The sequence below is a fragment of the Schistocerca americana genome, chromosome 2, assembly GCF_021461395.2.
Source record: "Schistocerca americana isolate TAMUIC-IGC-003095 chromosome 2, iqSchAmer2.1, whole genome shotgun sequence".
NCBI classification, from domain to species: domain Eukaryota; kingdom Metazoa; phylum Arthropoda; class Insecta; order Orthoptera; family Acrididae; genus Schistocerca; species Schistocerca americana.
The window spans coordinates 695,556,774-695,571,251 of NC_060120.1; positions in this window are offsets into that span (position 1 = coordinate 695,556,774).

Below are 14,478 nucleotides of genomic sequence, written 5' to 3' on the forward strand. Positions count from 1 at the left end.
TTCAAATTCTGAAGGTGACAGGGGTAAAATACAGGGAGCGAAAGGCTATTTACAATTTGTACAGAAAGCAGATGGCAGTTATAAGAGTCGAGGGGCATGAAAGTGAAGCAGTGGTTGTGAAAGGAGTGAGACAGGGTTGTAGCCTCTCCCCGATGTTATTCAATCTGTATATTGAGCAAGCAGTAAAGGAAACCAAGGAAAAATTCGGAGTAGGTATTAAAATTCATGGAAAAGAAGTAAAAACTTTGAGGTTCGCCGATGACATTGTAATTCTGCCAGAGACAGCAAAGGACTTGGAAGAGCAGTTGAACGGAATGGACAGTGTCTTGAAAGGAGGATATAAGATGAACATCAACAAAAGCAAAACGAGGATAATCGAATGTAGTCAAATTAAATCGGGTGATGCTGAGGGAATCAGATTAGGAAATGAATCACTTAATGTAGGAAAGGAGTTTTGCTGTTTAGGGAGTAAAATAACTGATGATGGTCGAAGTAGAGAGGATATAAAATGTAGACTGGCAATGGCAAGGAAATCGTTTCTGAAGAAGAGAAATTTGTTAACATCGAGTATAGATTTAAATGTCAGGAAGTCGTTTCTGAAAGTATTTGTATGGAGTGTAGCCATGTATGGAAGTGAAACGTGGACGATAACTAGTTTGGACAAGAAGAGAATAGAAGCTTTCGAAATGTGGTGCTACAGAAGAATGCTGAAGATAAGGTGGGTAGATCACGTAACTACTGAGGAGGTATTGAATAGGATTGGGGAGAAGAGAAGTTTGTGGCACAACTTGACTAGAAGAAGGGACCGGTTGGTAGGACATGTTTTGAGGCATCAAGGGATCACAAATTTAGCATTGGAGGGCAGCGTGGAGGGTAAAAATCGTAGAGGGAGACCAAGAGATGAATACACTAAGCAAATTCAGAAGGATGTAGGTTGCATTAGGTACTGGGAGATGAAGAAGCTTGCACAGGATGGAGTAGCATGGAGAGCTGCATCAAACCAGTCTCTGGAATGAAGACCACAACAACAACAACATCCTTAATTCTTGAACGTATTCAGAGTTCGAATACAATGAATTTCCTTGAGACCGAATAGTTTCTGCCCGCGAGTCAGTGTCGCACGTGCGGAACTCAGCTTGCCTTTTTCTCACACGATATACTGCGAACTATGGATGAAGGACAGTGGTAAATTACATATTTCTAGATTTCTTAAAAGCATATGACATGGTGTCCCAATGCAGAATGTAGTAGTGAAGCAATTTAAATCACTTAATAAAAGCAAGTCTTCTGGTCCAGACTGTACACCAGTTAGGTTCCTTTCGCAGCATGCTGATGCATTAGCTCCATACTTAAAAATCACATACAACCGTTCGCTCGACGAAAGGTCCGTACCCAAGGACTGGAAAGTTGCATAGGTCACACCAATATTCAAGAAGGGGCCCACATCGTTAACATCGATATGCAGCAGGATTTTGGAACATATATTGTATTCGAACATTATGAATTACCTCGAACAAAACGGTCTATTGACACACAGTCGACATGCGTCTAGAAAACATCGTTCCTGTGAAACACAAGTAGCACTTTATTCACGTGAAGTTTTGAGTCCTATTGACAAGGGATTTCAGATCGATTCCGTATTTCTGGATTTCCGGAAGGCTTTTGACACAGTACCACACAAGCGTCTCGTAGTGAATTTGCTTGCTTATGGAATATCGTCTCAGTTATGTGACTGGGTTTGTGATGTCCTGTCAGGGAGGTCACAGTTCGTAGTAATTGACGGAAAGTCATCGACTAAAACAGAAGTAATTTCTGGCGTTGACAGAGGTAGTGTTATAGGCCCTTTACTGTTCCTTATCTATGTAAACGATTTGGGAGACAATCTGAGCAGCCGTCTTCGGTTGTTTGCAGATGATGCTGTCGTTTATCAACTAATAAAGTCATCAGAAGATCAAAACAAATTGCAAAACGATTTAGAAAAGATATCTGAGTGGTGCGAAAAGTGGCAGTTGACCATAAATAACGAAAAGTGTGTGGTCATCCACATGAGTGCTAAGAGGAACTCGTTAAACTTCGGTTACACGATAAATCAGTCTAATCTAAAAGCCATAAATTTAGCTGAATACCTAGGTATTAGAATTACGAACAACTTAAATTGGAAGGAATACACAGAAAATTTTGTAGGGAATGCTAACCAAAGACTGCGTTTTATTGACAGGACACTTAGAAAATGTAACATACCTACTGAGGAGACTGCCTACACTACGCTTGTCCGTCCTCTTTTAGAATACTGCTGAGCGGTGTGGGATCCTTAGCAGATAGGACTAACGGAGCACATCGAAAAAGTTCAAAGGAAGGCAGCACGTTTTCTATTATCGCGAAATATGGGAGAGAGTGTCACAGAAATGATACAGGATTTGGGCTGGAAATCATTAAAAGAAAGGCGTTTTTCGTTGCGACGGAATCTTCTCCGAAATTCCAATCACCAACTTTCTCCTCCGAATGAGAAATTGACATCGAGCTACATAAGGAGAAACGATCACCACGATAAAATAAGGGCAATCGGAGCCCATACGGAAAGATACAGGTGTTCATTCTTTCCGCGCGCTATACGAGATTGGAATAATAGAGAATTGTGAAGGTGGTTCGATGAACCCTCTGCCAGGCACTTAAATGTGATTTGCAGAGTATCCATGTAGAAGTAGTTGTAGATGTTAACGACAGTACGAAGAGTAGGTTCCGAGATACATGAGTGGCTCCAAGACTTCTTAACTAATAGAAAACAGTACGTTGTCCTCGATGGTGAATGTTCACCAGAGATAATGGTATCATCAAGAGCGCCCCAGAAAATGTGACAGAAACGCTATTATTTTCTGTATCTGCGTTTGTTAGCTGATGATGCTGTGGTATACGGGAAGGTGTCGAAGTTGAGGGACTGTAAGAGAGTACAAGATGACTTAAGACAGCGTTTATAGTTGTTGCAGCTAGCTCTGAGTGCAGAAAAATCTAACTTAATGCAGATGAGTAGGAAAAAGAAACCCATAATGTTCGACTACAGCGTTAGTAGTATGCTGCTTGGCACAGTCACATTATTTAAATAGCTGGAAGAAACGTTGCGAAGCTATGTGAAATGTAACGAGCATGTGAGGTTTGTGATAGGGCAGGCGATTTTGGTCCGTCGGGAGAACTTCGGGAAAATGTGGTTCATCTCTAAAGGGGGCCACATATGGGACGCTAGTCCGACCTATTCTCGATTACTCCTCGATTGTTGGGGAACCACACTGGGTTAAATTGAAGAAAGACATCGAAGTTCAGAGGGAGCTGCTAGATTTGTTACCGGTAGGTTCAAAGAACAGACAAGCATTACGGAGATGCTTCGGGAATTCAAATGGGAAACCCTGAAGGGAAGGTGACGTTCTTTGGCGAGGAGAACTATTGAGTAAACTTAAAAAACCAGCGTTTGAAGCTGACTGGAGAACGATTCTATTGCCGCTAACATACTTTTCGCGTAAGGACCACGAAGAAAAGATACGAGAAATTAAGGCTCATGAGGAGGCACACAGACAGTCGTTTTTTACTTGCACTATTCGCGAGGGAAACAGGAAGGGAAATGGCTAGTAGCGGTACAGCGTACCCTCTGTCACGCACCGTACGGTAGCTTGCGGAGTATGTACGTAAATTTAGATGTAAAACGCATGATGCCTCTCATTCGGAAGGAGTTTCCATAGAGTGAACTAAATCCTGATGTTTTCGAGCAACAGTCATCTCTCGACTCGCGATCTTCATTGGACTCTTGAGACCGCATAGTCCCTAGTCTTTTAGCTGTTCTGGAGTATTCAGAAGGACTCGTCCGTTCTTTTCCTTTCTTTTTTTTATTTTTTATTTATTTATTTTTTGGTTAGTGTGTTCAAACAAACACAGACACGACGGTATTGGATAAAACTTTAAATAACGATATCTTTTTTTCCTTCGCCTGATTTTGATGAAATAAAACCTATACGTTGCCCCAAGTTACGTTCAAGTCACATGAGAAAACCCGCATGAAAATTCGTCCAGTAGTTTTGGAGATTAAGACAAATATACAAGAAGATAGGGATGACATACGCTTACAACTCAGTAACGGCCGTTTACATCTTGTTGAACAAACGTGCAGGTCACACACTGTGACATTTCCACTTCTATAATCTAATACTGTTATCTTTTGATGTGCGGTGCCCAGTAATGTGACGATCTTACGAAGAGAAGTTTGGTACATGCTTATAGTAGGTCAGTGAAATCCTCTGCACGGCTTATGCTACGAGTATATTATCAACTCCACCACTGAAATAATTCTAAGGTTCCTTTAAGCAGTGACTACTAGTCATCCTATTTAGATAAGATAAGAAATCAATAACAACAATTGACATTCTGACCTTACTACTTAAAAAACAGCAAAGGATTCCATGTTGACTGAACTTTTTTGTAATTCCTTGAAAGAGACCCGCCCCCTGAAAGAGTCTAGTGTGACTTTGAATTTACGCAGGTTTATAACGATTACTACATTTTGTACGGAACTTCCCTGTAGCTGACGTGGCATTTTACGAAAGAAACACCAAAAAAGTTACATGTTTTCCATCCTGGACGACTGTCGCAATATTTCAGAGCTAGCACCTATTTTGGTGTTTCGGCCCCATTTTACCATTTTAATTTTCTATACGTTCCAAGAACTAGATTCCTGCCTCAGTAGAGGCATGAAGTCGGCGATTCCGAATGCCACCTGAACAAAGACTCGTTTCTATTCCAACTGCCGCCAGATATTTTCCTCAAGTGAAACACTGAAATGAGACCCATTTGTGAGGACAAATTAGGAGGCACTTGGAGGAGACGTAGTGAATCCGGTCTCGTCAGGCACCACCAAAATCTCCGCTGTATTAGACAATTATGTGTGTATTTTCAGTATAATATATGAATAATTACTGCTAATCTACATAGGACCATCAGTAATCTGGGCTTACGTTACGTTATGTATAGACGTGACATTGTACATCGTTTCGAATTGTTAACTATTTTTCCGGGACAACACTTCAGTCTAAACGTAAACGTCGGCTCTAATCAGTCTCAGTATTTCAGGTTCAGATTAAAATATTTCGTTTCTGGGGGTCAGAATAAATGACAGTAACACCAAGTATGTCGCTCTTGCACAACAGTGCCACAAACCACCTCAGACTGCTCGGCTTTGCAGGCTGCGTGAATGCCATATTCTGAGAATCTAGAGAGTGGCCCCTTTATGGCTTACTTACTTGCTAGTCAGCTGTGACAGCAATACATTCAGCTAATACAGTCGCATGTGCGCCTTGTCCGCATGCGCGAGCACGTTCGCACTAATAGAGGGAAAATGAAAATTCTATTCAACGTCGAATATCCGACGCGGTCATAAGTGAAGAAGCACTTGATCCTGCGCTGGCACAAAGGAGTCATTAGCGGCCGTGGGCTGCTAGAACAGCACCGTCTTTCGTGATGTGTTGTGACTGCGTCTGTTCCATATAGTCTACGCTGTTATTATTCCTACCGGTGTTCCAACGCTGTTCAGGTATAACAAACTACGTAAAAAGAATATCATGAAATTTAATAGCTCGACACCATTCATGTAACGATACATTTCAACAAGTCTCTGTAGCTTATAATTTCCTAAATATGTAGTAGAGAACAATATATTTCGTATTTACTAACTCCTGAATCGTTAATGTTGCTAGCTGTATAGAATAATTGTTTTCCCAATAACGGATGCACGACAATCCCGTTAGCATCGACATTGTTTTTTGCATGCCATGTTCACTCGACTTTGTAGCGTATGATTGAATACTTGCATCGATTTCTAAGGGGATTAAGCCCACTAGTGGGGAGGATTTTATAGATCACTCTGCATGTAAAAAGCCAGACTGAAGTGCGAAACATGTCTAAGGGTTTGATTATGTCGAATAATAATGATAATTCTACAGTGCTTAAAAGGTAGAATCACTGGCAGTTTCAGACTCCGGTGGTCTGACGTCCGTCGTTCTGTGAATACAAAATAAAGAACTACTTGGAGTAACAAATATCTTGACTCGTTCTGAACCGCTGCATCGTAGTAATCTAGTAATTGTGACTCTTGAAGTTTTCCCGGCGTATCGAAGATCCATAAGGATAATGTGCCCTTACGCCCCATAGTGAGCAATGTCGGTGCTCCAACATATGATTTATCTAGTCATTTGGCTTCGCTACTGAGACCTTTTGTTGGCAAATGTACGCACCATATTCGCAACTCTGCTGACTTTATCAATAGACTGAGAACACTACAGCTGAAGGATTCGGACTTATTAGTAAGTTTCGATGTCGTTTCACTCTTTACGAGGGTCCCTCTTTTGGATTCATTGTCACTTATCGGCAATAAGTTTACGGCCGATATAACGGCGCTGTTTCACCATGCCCTGTCCTCTACTTACTTTCTATTTAATAATGAATATTTTGAGCAACTTGACGGTGTTGCCATGGGCAGTCCTCTGTCCCCTCTGGTGGCAAACTTTTATATGGAAGACTTTGAGGAGAGGGCTCTCGATTCGGCGATGTTGAAACCAACAGTCTTCTGGCGGTACGTGGACGATACCTTTGTAGTGTGGCCTCACGGTGAAGAAGAGCTTTCACGGTTTTTACAACATCTGAATTCCATCCACACTAACATTCAGTTTACGATGGAAGTTGAAAAGGATGGTTGCCTACCATTTCTGGACGTCATGGTTAAACGCAGGGTGGATGGGTCATTGGGGCATTCGGTCTATCGAAAACCCACGCATACGGATCTGTACCTGCAGGCGTCAAGCTGTCATCACCCGTCACAAACTATGGGCGTCCTTCGAACGTTGGTGCATAGGGCACATGTCGTGTCTGATAAAGACAGCCTTGCAGACGAATTAGAGCACTTGAAATCGGTATTTCAACGTAATGGATATTCTGCACATCAGGTCAGTACTGCTTTAAGGAGGAAAAAACGTGACCACCAACAAGATCAAGAGGATAAGGAGGTGTTTAAGTCCAGAGCATTTCTCCATATGTCGGGAACATTTCATCGAAAGTAGGCAGAATTTTAAAGAAACATCGTGTGAAAGCAATCTTCCGGCCACCTACAAAGACTCGTGCTCTTCTGGGCTCAGCCAAGGATGACCTGGGATTACGGAAGGCTGGAATTTATAAAATACCTTGCGAGTGTGGGAAAGCCTACATTGGTCAAACCACACGCACAGTACACGACCGCTGCGTTGAACATGAGCGCCACACTCGCCTTTTACAGCCAAGTAAGTCGGCTATAGCCGAACATTGTATTTCTACAGGACATACTATGGATTATTCGGCCACGAAAATCTTGGCCTCATCGAGATCCTTCTGGGATTCAGTTGTGAAGGAATCCGTGGAAATACGTTTAGCGGATAATCTCATTAATCGTGATGGCGGCTTTTTGTTGAATAAGGCCTGGGACCCGTTGATTTCTTTAATTTCAACCAAAAGAAAACTTTTTATGGCTTCTGACACGTCGAGCGACAAGTAATTTTAACATTGAAATTTTATTGTTTTGGACACGTCTGCGTGCATGTTTTACTTTTTTCACGCATTAGATTGCGCTCCATAGATGCAGTAATATTGTAGAGGGCCTTGGAATCGACAGGTGGCGCGCATGCTACGGTAACTTGCGCATGTGCGCCTGCGGCACTTTTACGTATAAATAGAGCGACTTGCACTAGCAATCTCCAGTGTCAAACACTCGCCTGAAGATGGCTGTAAGGTTGTCAGCCGAAATATCGTGGAAAGAAGTCGATGAGATCCGGCTGCAATCCCGATATCTTGTGGAATAATCTAGTAATTGTCGAACATTTCTGTGATGTTCACACAATCACTAAACTTTTTTTTGTAATCTTCTCTATATCCTTCATAAGTTCAACTCTCTAGTGGTCTATCGGTGCCGGCAGGGTAACTCAGCATGTTTGGTCAGCGGGCTGGCTGCTCTCTGTAGTAAATAAACTTGAGTGAAGTATTCAACCAATAATTTAAACGGGTGCCATATGACGATATAACAGGAACAATAACGAAAAAAGTGGCTAGCGTTCCCTGGTTGGATAACTGGGGTAGCTTGGGGACATGCAAGTCGCGGAAGTGGCGTCCAATGGGAAGACTTGCACCAGGCCACCGAAACTATTGTTCCTCTATACGCGTACCGAAGTACTCCTAACATGGTGATGGTCGATGTCGGGACTTTGCTCATCTTTCCGGGTATGACTTTTCCTTATGTCGAAGGCTGCACTAAGTGGTGATCATCTGCAGGTTTTCCTGAATTTCATACTTCAGAGCGGGCTAAAAAGAAATAGAAGCTCCTAGGAGGAAAGCAGAAAAAGAAATGCAGTTTCACGGTATGTGACATTATTTCGGTGATTGCAAAATCGAGCCAAATTTACAAAGAACGTAGCAGTTTTTGGCCAGTTACCAGTTCGACGTTCCCTCTAGCCAGTGTTTACACTGGTTGTGTTGGGAAGGGTGTCATCAAGCCGTTGTATCTTCTCCCGAGGGAAAATAACCAACAATATCTATAAGTGGACCTTGATACCGGGGACAGATATGAGGATCTTGCTGGCAACGGGAGTACCTCAACATCACGCAGACTATTCTTAGAGACAGGTGCGATGTGTGGACGAGCATTCTACTGTTTAAAAATGGCACCACGACACTGACGCTTGAGAGGTAATACATGAGTGCGCAGAGTGTCCGCGAAGTGCTTGTGCCGTACCAGTGCTAGCGCCAGCCTACGCATTGTCTAGTGCATTCAGTTGCCACTCATCTCTGACCAATGGTCGAGGGTGGCAAAGAACGACGCAGGGAGTCCATTACTTCTTTTCGGATGGCAGACGCGGAGGTGAAGGGGTTACGACGGGTTTGCTGCACTGTACGGCTACCTTTCCTTGTCGTGGCGTGTGTGCTTGAGCTCACGTTCCCACGCACTCAAACGTATGGCACTTTTCACATCTGAGTGCCTCAAAAATCTCGATATTGCACGATTCGACCAACCGGCCGAATGGAGACCCATAATTAGGCCCCTTATAAATTCTGTCACGTGTCGATAACGCCGTCTACACGAGTATGCAGCATCTCCGTGTGCTTCACAGTGATAATACATCTGATGCCGTTCATGCTCATTATACACCATACCAGGCCTGTTACAACACTAAACACCAGCAACACTAATGCACTCTCGTTGTCGTTCTCTCACAGAGAATTGACCTCTAATCATCTACATCACTGCTCTGCAATTCACACTTCACTTAAGTGCCTGGTAATGGTTCTTTCGAATCACCTTCAGACTATTGCTTTTCTGTTCCACACTCTAAGAACCCGTGCGAAAAACGAATACGCAAATCATTCTGTAGGAGCTCTGATTTCTCTTATTTTATTATGACAATCATTTCTTCTTATGTCGGATGGTCACCGTAAAACATTTTCACATTCAGAGGAGAAAATTAGTGACCAAAATATTTTGACAAGATCTCGCCGCAACGAAAAAACGCCACTGTTTTAATGATTGCCACCCTAAATCGCTTATCATATCCGTGATACTTTCTGCCTGTTCCTCGATAATACAAAACGAGCTACCCTCCTTTGGACTTTCTCGATGCCCTGTCTGGTAAGCATCACATACAGCACAGCAGTGCTCTAGCAGAGGACGGACAACAGTAGCTAGGCAGTCTCTTTGCTAGACCTGTTGCATCTTCTAAGTGTTTTGCCAGTGCAGCATAGTCATTGGTTTGTCTTCTGCTCAATATTATCAATGTGGTCGTTCCAATATAAGTTGTCCGTAATAGTAATTCCTAGCTGAATCGATAGATTTTAAATTTGTGTGATTTATCGTGTAACTGAAATTTAACGTGTTTCTTTTTGTACTGCTAGGCACGTAATTTGATTAGAAGTCTCTTCTGAATAACGGTGTCAAAAGCCATCTGGAAATATAGAAATATTGAATCTATTTGAGATCCTCTGTCTGTAGCACTTATTACTTAGTGCGAATAAAGAGCTACCCGTGTTTCACAAGAACGATATGTCCTGAATGCTTGCTGACTATAAGTCAATAGACTGTTACCTTCGAGGTAACTCATAATGTTCGAATACACACAATAATATGTCCCAAAATCACACTACAAATCGACCTCTATAACATGGGTCTGCAATTCAGCAGATTACTCCTGTTGCCTGTTTTGAATATTGGTAAGACCTGTGCAACTTTCCAGTCTTTGGGTACGGACATTTCGTCGAGCGAGCGGTTGTATATGATTGCTAAGTGTGGAACTATTGCATCAGCATTCTCTAAAAGGAACCTAATTGGTATGCTATCTGTATCGGAAAACTTACCTTTATGAAGTTGGCTGGCTGATTTGGGGGGAGGGAGAAAATAGCAAGGTCATCGGTACCATCGGATTAGGGGAGCTAGTGCTCTTTCAAAGGAACCCGCTCAGCATTTGCCTGAAGTGATTTAGGGAAATTACGGGAAACGTAAATCAGGATGGCCAGACGCGGGTTTGAACCGTCGTCCTCCCGAATGCGAGTCCAGTGTGCTATCCACTGCGCCACATCGCTCGGTCCTTTATTGTTTTAAGCTGCTTCGCTACACCGAGGATATCTACTTCTAAGTTACGCATGTTGACAGTTGTTCTTGATTCAAATTCTGGAATATTTACTACGTGTTCTTTGGTGAATTAATGTCGGAAAATAATAATTCCTCTTTAGTGGCGCTGTCATCGTTAATATTAACATCGGCATCGCACAGTGAAGCTACTGATTGTGTCATGCCGCTGATGTACTTACCGTACTACAAAAACCTTTTTGGATTTTTTGTCAGATTTAGTGATAGAGCTCCGTCGAGGAAGCTATTAAAAGCATCTCGCATTGAAGTTCGCGCTGAATTTCGAACTTCAGTAAATCATCGTCATTCATTTACATATCCGCCGATGGAATATTCGTTGTGCCAAGGGTGGCACGATTTTGGCTTTGATAACAAGACTGGCACCAGTTTGGTTCGATGAGTAGTTGGGCAGAGGTGGTGTATGCCCCCTCTGGCGCAAACAGTGATATCTCGTGTCTCGGAGGTGTGGCGAGGAGTTCTCTATGAGCCGAGTTGTTGGTTTGTTCAGCGTAGAGTGCACGATTCGACGGCCGACAGCAGCGTAGCCAAATAAGAGGCCTCTCCTGGCCTATCGGGCAGAGTGAAAACTTGCCGTTGTGCGACGAGTGGCTTGCAGCTGCTCAGAGTGCAGTTGTGGCTGTGATGTCTGACATTTTGGAGACGGGATGTTACGGTGTGACCTGCAAGTAAATATGATTAGCATGTGCCAAGAAGGATAGTGCTCCGATCAGGCATTGAGGCTGGCGTTTCGCTGATTCTGCCATCGTGTAGCCACAGTATTTAAACTGTTTTAGTTCACTGGGAACTGCTGTAACTTGCTGCTTAGATGAACTGGCCACAGTGAACGTTTGTTACAATCATCTAGAATAATGTTGATAACATGTTGTGTCTTGTGCCTGATGCTGAACTGCTTCAGGCAAACCTTCTAGTAGTGGTTAATTTTCATTCTGCGAATGACGATAGATCGTTTTGTAACCAGTCCTGATGTTTAATGGAAGCAGGTGATTGTCTAATAGCAGCCAACCAAGAGCAAGGTTGTCTAGTATCTAAACCCGGAACCATCGACGGACTACCTAAAAGGGAACCTACTGTTCTTAATGTGTAAAATCATGTTAAATAGTTGTTAGTGATCTGCAATCATTCCGAATCTCTGTTTTAAAATTTTGGCCTTACAAACTTCCTTTGGGAACTTTGTTTTGTAGTTGCTGATGTGTTCATCTTGTTTCTGTTACAAGACGTTTTTTTCATATTACAGTAAATGTTTTAAGCCATTTGCTTACTTAAGACTCAAGATTCAAGGTTTCTGTTTTCTTGTTTAAATAAATTTACAAAATTTTTTTAATTAATACTTATCTCAGTCAAGCTATCCCTCTTTTCATCCTTAACGTCTATGTGTTCTGGGTGCTTCATATATATATATATATATATATATATATATATATATATATATATATATATCTTCGATAGGAAGACTACTGTTTAACCGCATACTTGGTCTGATAATCTTAAACCTGTATTTTTCCCACTAGTCACGAGTGAAGAAATGTACTAGAGTTTCCTAGAAGTTTTAATACATTGAGCTTTAGTTATTAAATGAAACAACCTTCATATTTTCCTTCAATTTTTTGTCCCGCCGTGGCATATTCAGTTGATGCCTTCCTCTGCGCATGCATCATTTGGGATTTTCGTTTATTTTTATTTTTATTCGCGTCGATAAGAGAAGCACTCACGTGCACTATCTCCGTGTGAATCGTGGGTTAACTGAAAGTGACAGTTTGTGCTTTGCGATTCTGAATCGTAGATGGGAGATCAGCTCGATTTTTGCCAGGATGGCTGTGTAAAACCGCCAGAAATGTACACCCACGCTGCCGGTGTACGAAACTGCCGTCTCTAATAAGCTACATGCGAACTTTATGCTACAGTTCTTTTCTCCTCAGAGAACTGACAGCTGATAAAAAGATATACGGTTATTTCATTTAGGTCAATACAAGAGCATACTCCGCCAACACGTCTACTGATCGAGGTGGTGCAGTGGTTAGCACACTGAACTTGCACTCGTAAGGACGATGGTTCAAATCCACGTACGACCATCCGGATTTAGGTTTTCCGTCATTTTCCTAACTCACTCCAGGCAAATGCAGGGATGGTTCCTTTGAATGGGCACGACCAATTTTCTTCCTTATCCTCTCGTATTTCAAGCTTGTGCTCCGTCTCCAACGGCCTCGATGTCGATGGGACGTTCAACCCTCATCTTCCTTTCTTCATCTTCCAATACATGAATGATGTTATTAAAAGATATTTTTGATTTTCTGTCCTCCCACAGAGATCATCCTACCATCAAAAACATCTTAAAGACGCGTGGGCGGTATATGCTCTCGTATTGTCCTGTCTTTTCGTTAGTCGTTTGTTCTCTCAAGAAAGTTTGTAACGTATTGATCACATAATTTCTAGAATTTATACAGTTTCAAAATGGCGTGTGTAGGTGCTGTACGTGGGGAATATTAACAAACACTAGTGTAAAGTCTATGGAGCATCTGCTGTCGACAGAAGCACAGTTAGTCGCTGGACACTGAGGGTGGGTTCATCAGAAGGCGGCTCGGCGGAGCTCCACGTTTTGCAGCGGCCACGGAGACCATCCACGGCTGTCACACCTGACCTAGCCCCCTTGGACTTCCACTTATTTGGGCCATTAAAGGATGCCGTTGAAAGACATTTTGAGGACGATGAGGAGGTGATACACACAGTGAAGCAGTGGCTCCGCCACCAGGACAAGGATTAGTACCGACAGGCATACACGCCTTCGTTTCGGGCTGGAGGAAGGCCATAGAAAAGGATGGAGAATAAGTGGAAAAATGCGGTGTGCAGATAAAACACCATTATTTTGTATCTGTAATTCTCATTATGTTCAATAAAGAGTTGCTGAAGAAAAAAAATTCGGCGAATTACTTTCTGGGCAAACCTCATAGAAGTAGTTGTACAGTTTGCTTTTGCCTCTAGGTAGCAAGTCAGACATATGATAGCAAATAAATTAATAAATTATACTAAATAATTTAATTAAATTTTTCATGTGTGTATTGTAAGCTATGGTTTAATGAAAAACTTTTCGCCCAATAACTCGTGTTGCACTAATTACTGACCGCACTGCTGTTTCACACCACACATAGGCTTTTCATTCTACTGACGAGGATTTTCAGAGGCATCTCAGGATCAGTCTCTCCGAAACGAACAGATTGCAGCAGCCAGTTGCAGTAGTGACGTGGAGCAAAAGTATCTGAGTTGGTCGATTGATGCACTACTGTTGCTTAGTAACGTTTCAGTTTGTGCACAGCTCTGTGAGCAGATTCTGCTGAGACGCAGTGAAGTGCTAAATGCCGGAATAGATTCATCATACTTTTTTTTTCCAAGGCTGCTTTGAAGTCGTCAGATTCGGTTGAAGTCGATACGCCATCTGCCAGAGTCCGAGCAACGGTTCGGAACGTATGCAGCAGTCGGAGGCTGTCTTCCCACTGTTGGTTCCCACTTTCGTTGCATGCCGGACACAGCGTTGGTGCCGTGCATCAAATGCCCTGTCTCACAGTTGCACATGATGGAACCGTCTACAGAGGATGACTATTGAAATTACTACCGAAAAACTGTTTCATTGTTCACAGAATGAAGTAGAAATTTCGGACAGAAAATGGACGAGTCACCACCTCTGAAAAGCAGGCCACTTTAAAACCCAACTTGCATCAATTTTCCGTCTTCCAGTTCTCCACAGGGCACCTTACATGTCCATGTCTTGTAACTTCTTGTTGTTGTTGTTGTCG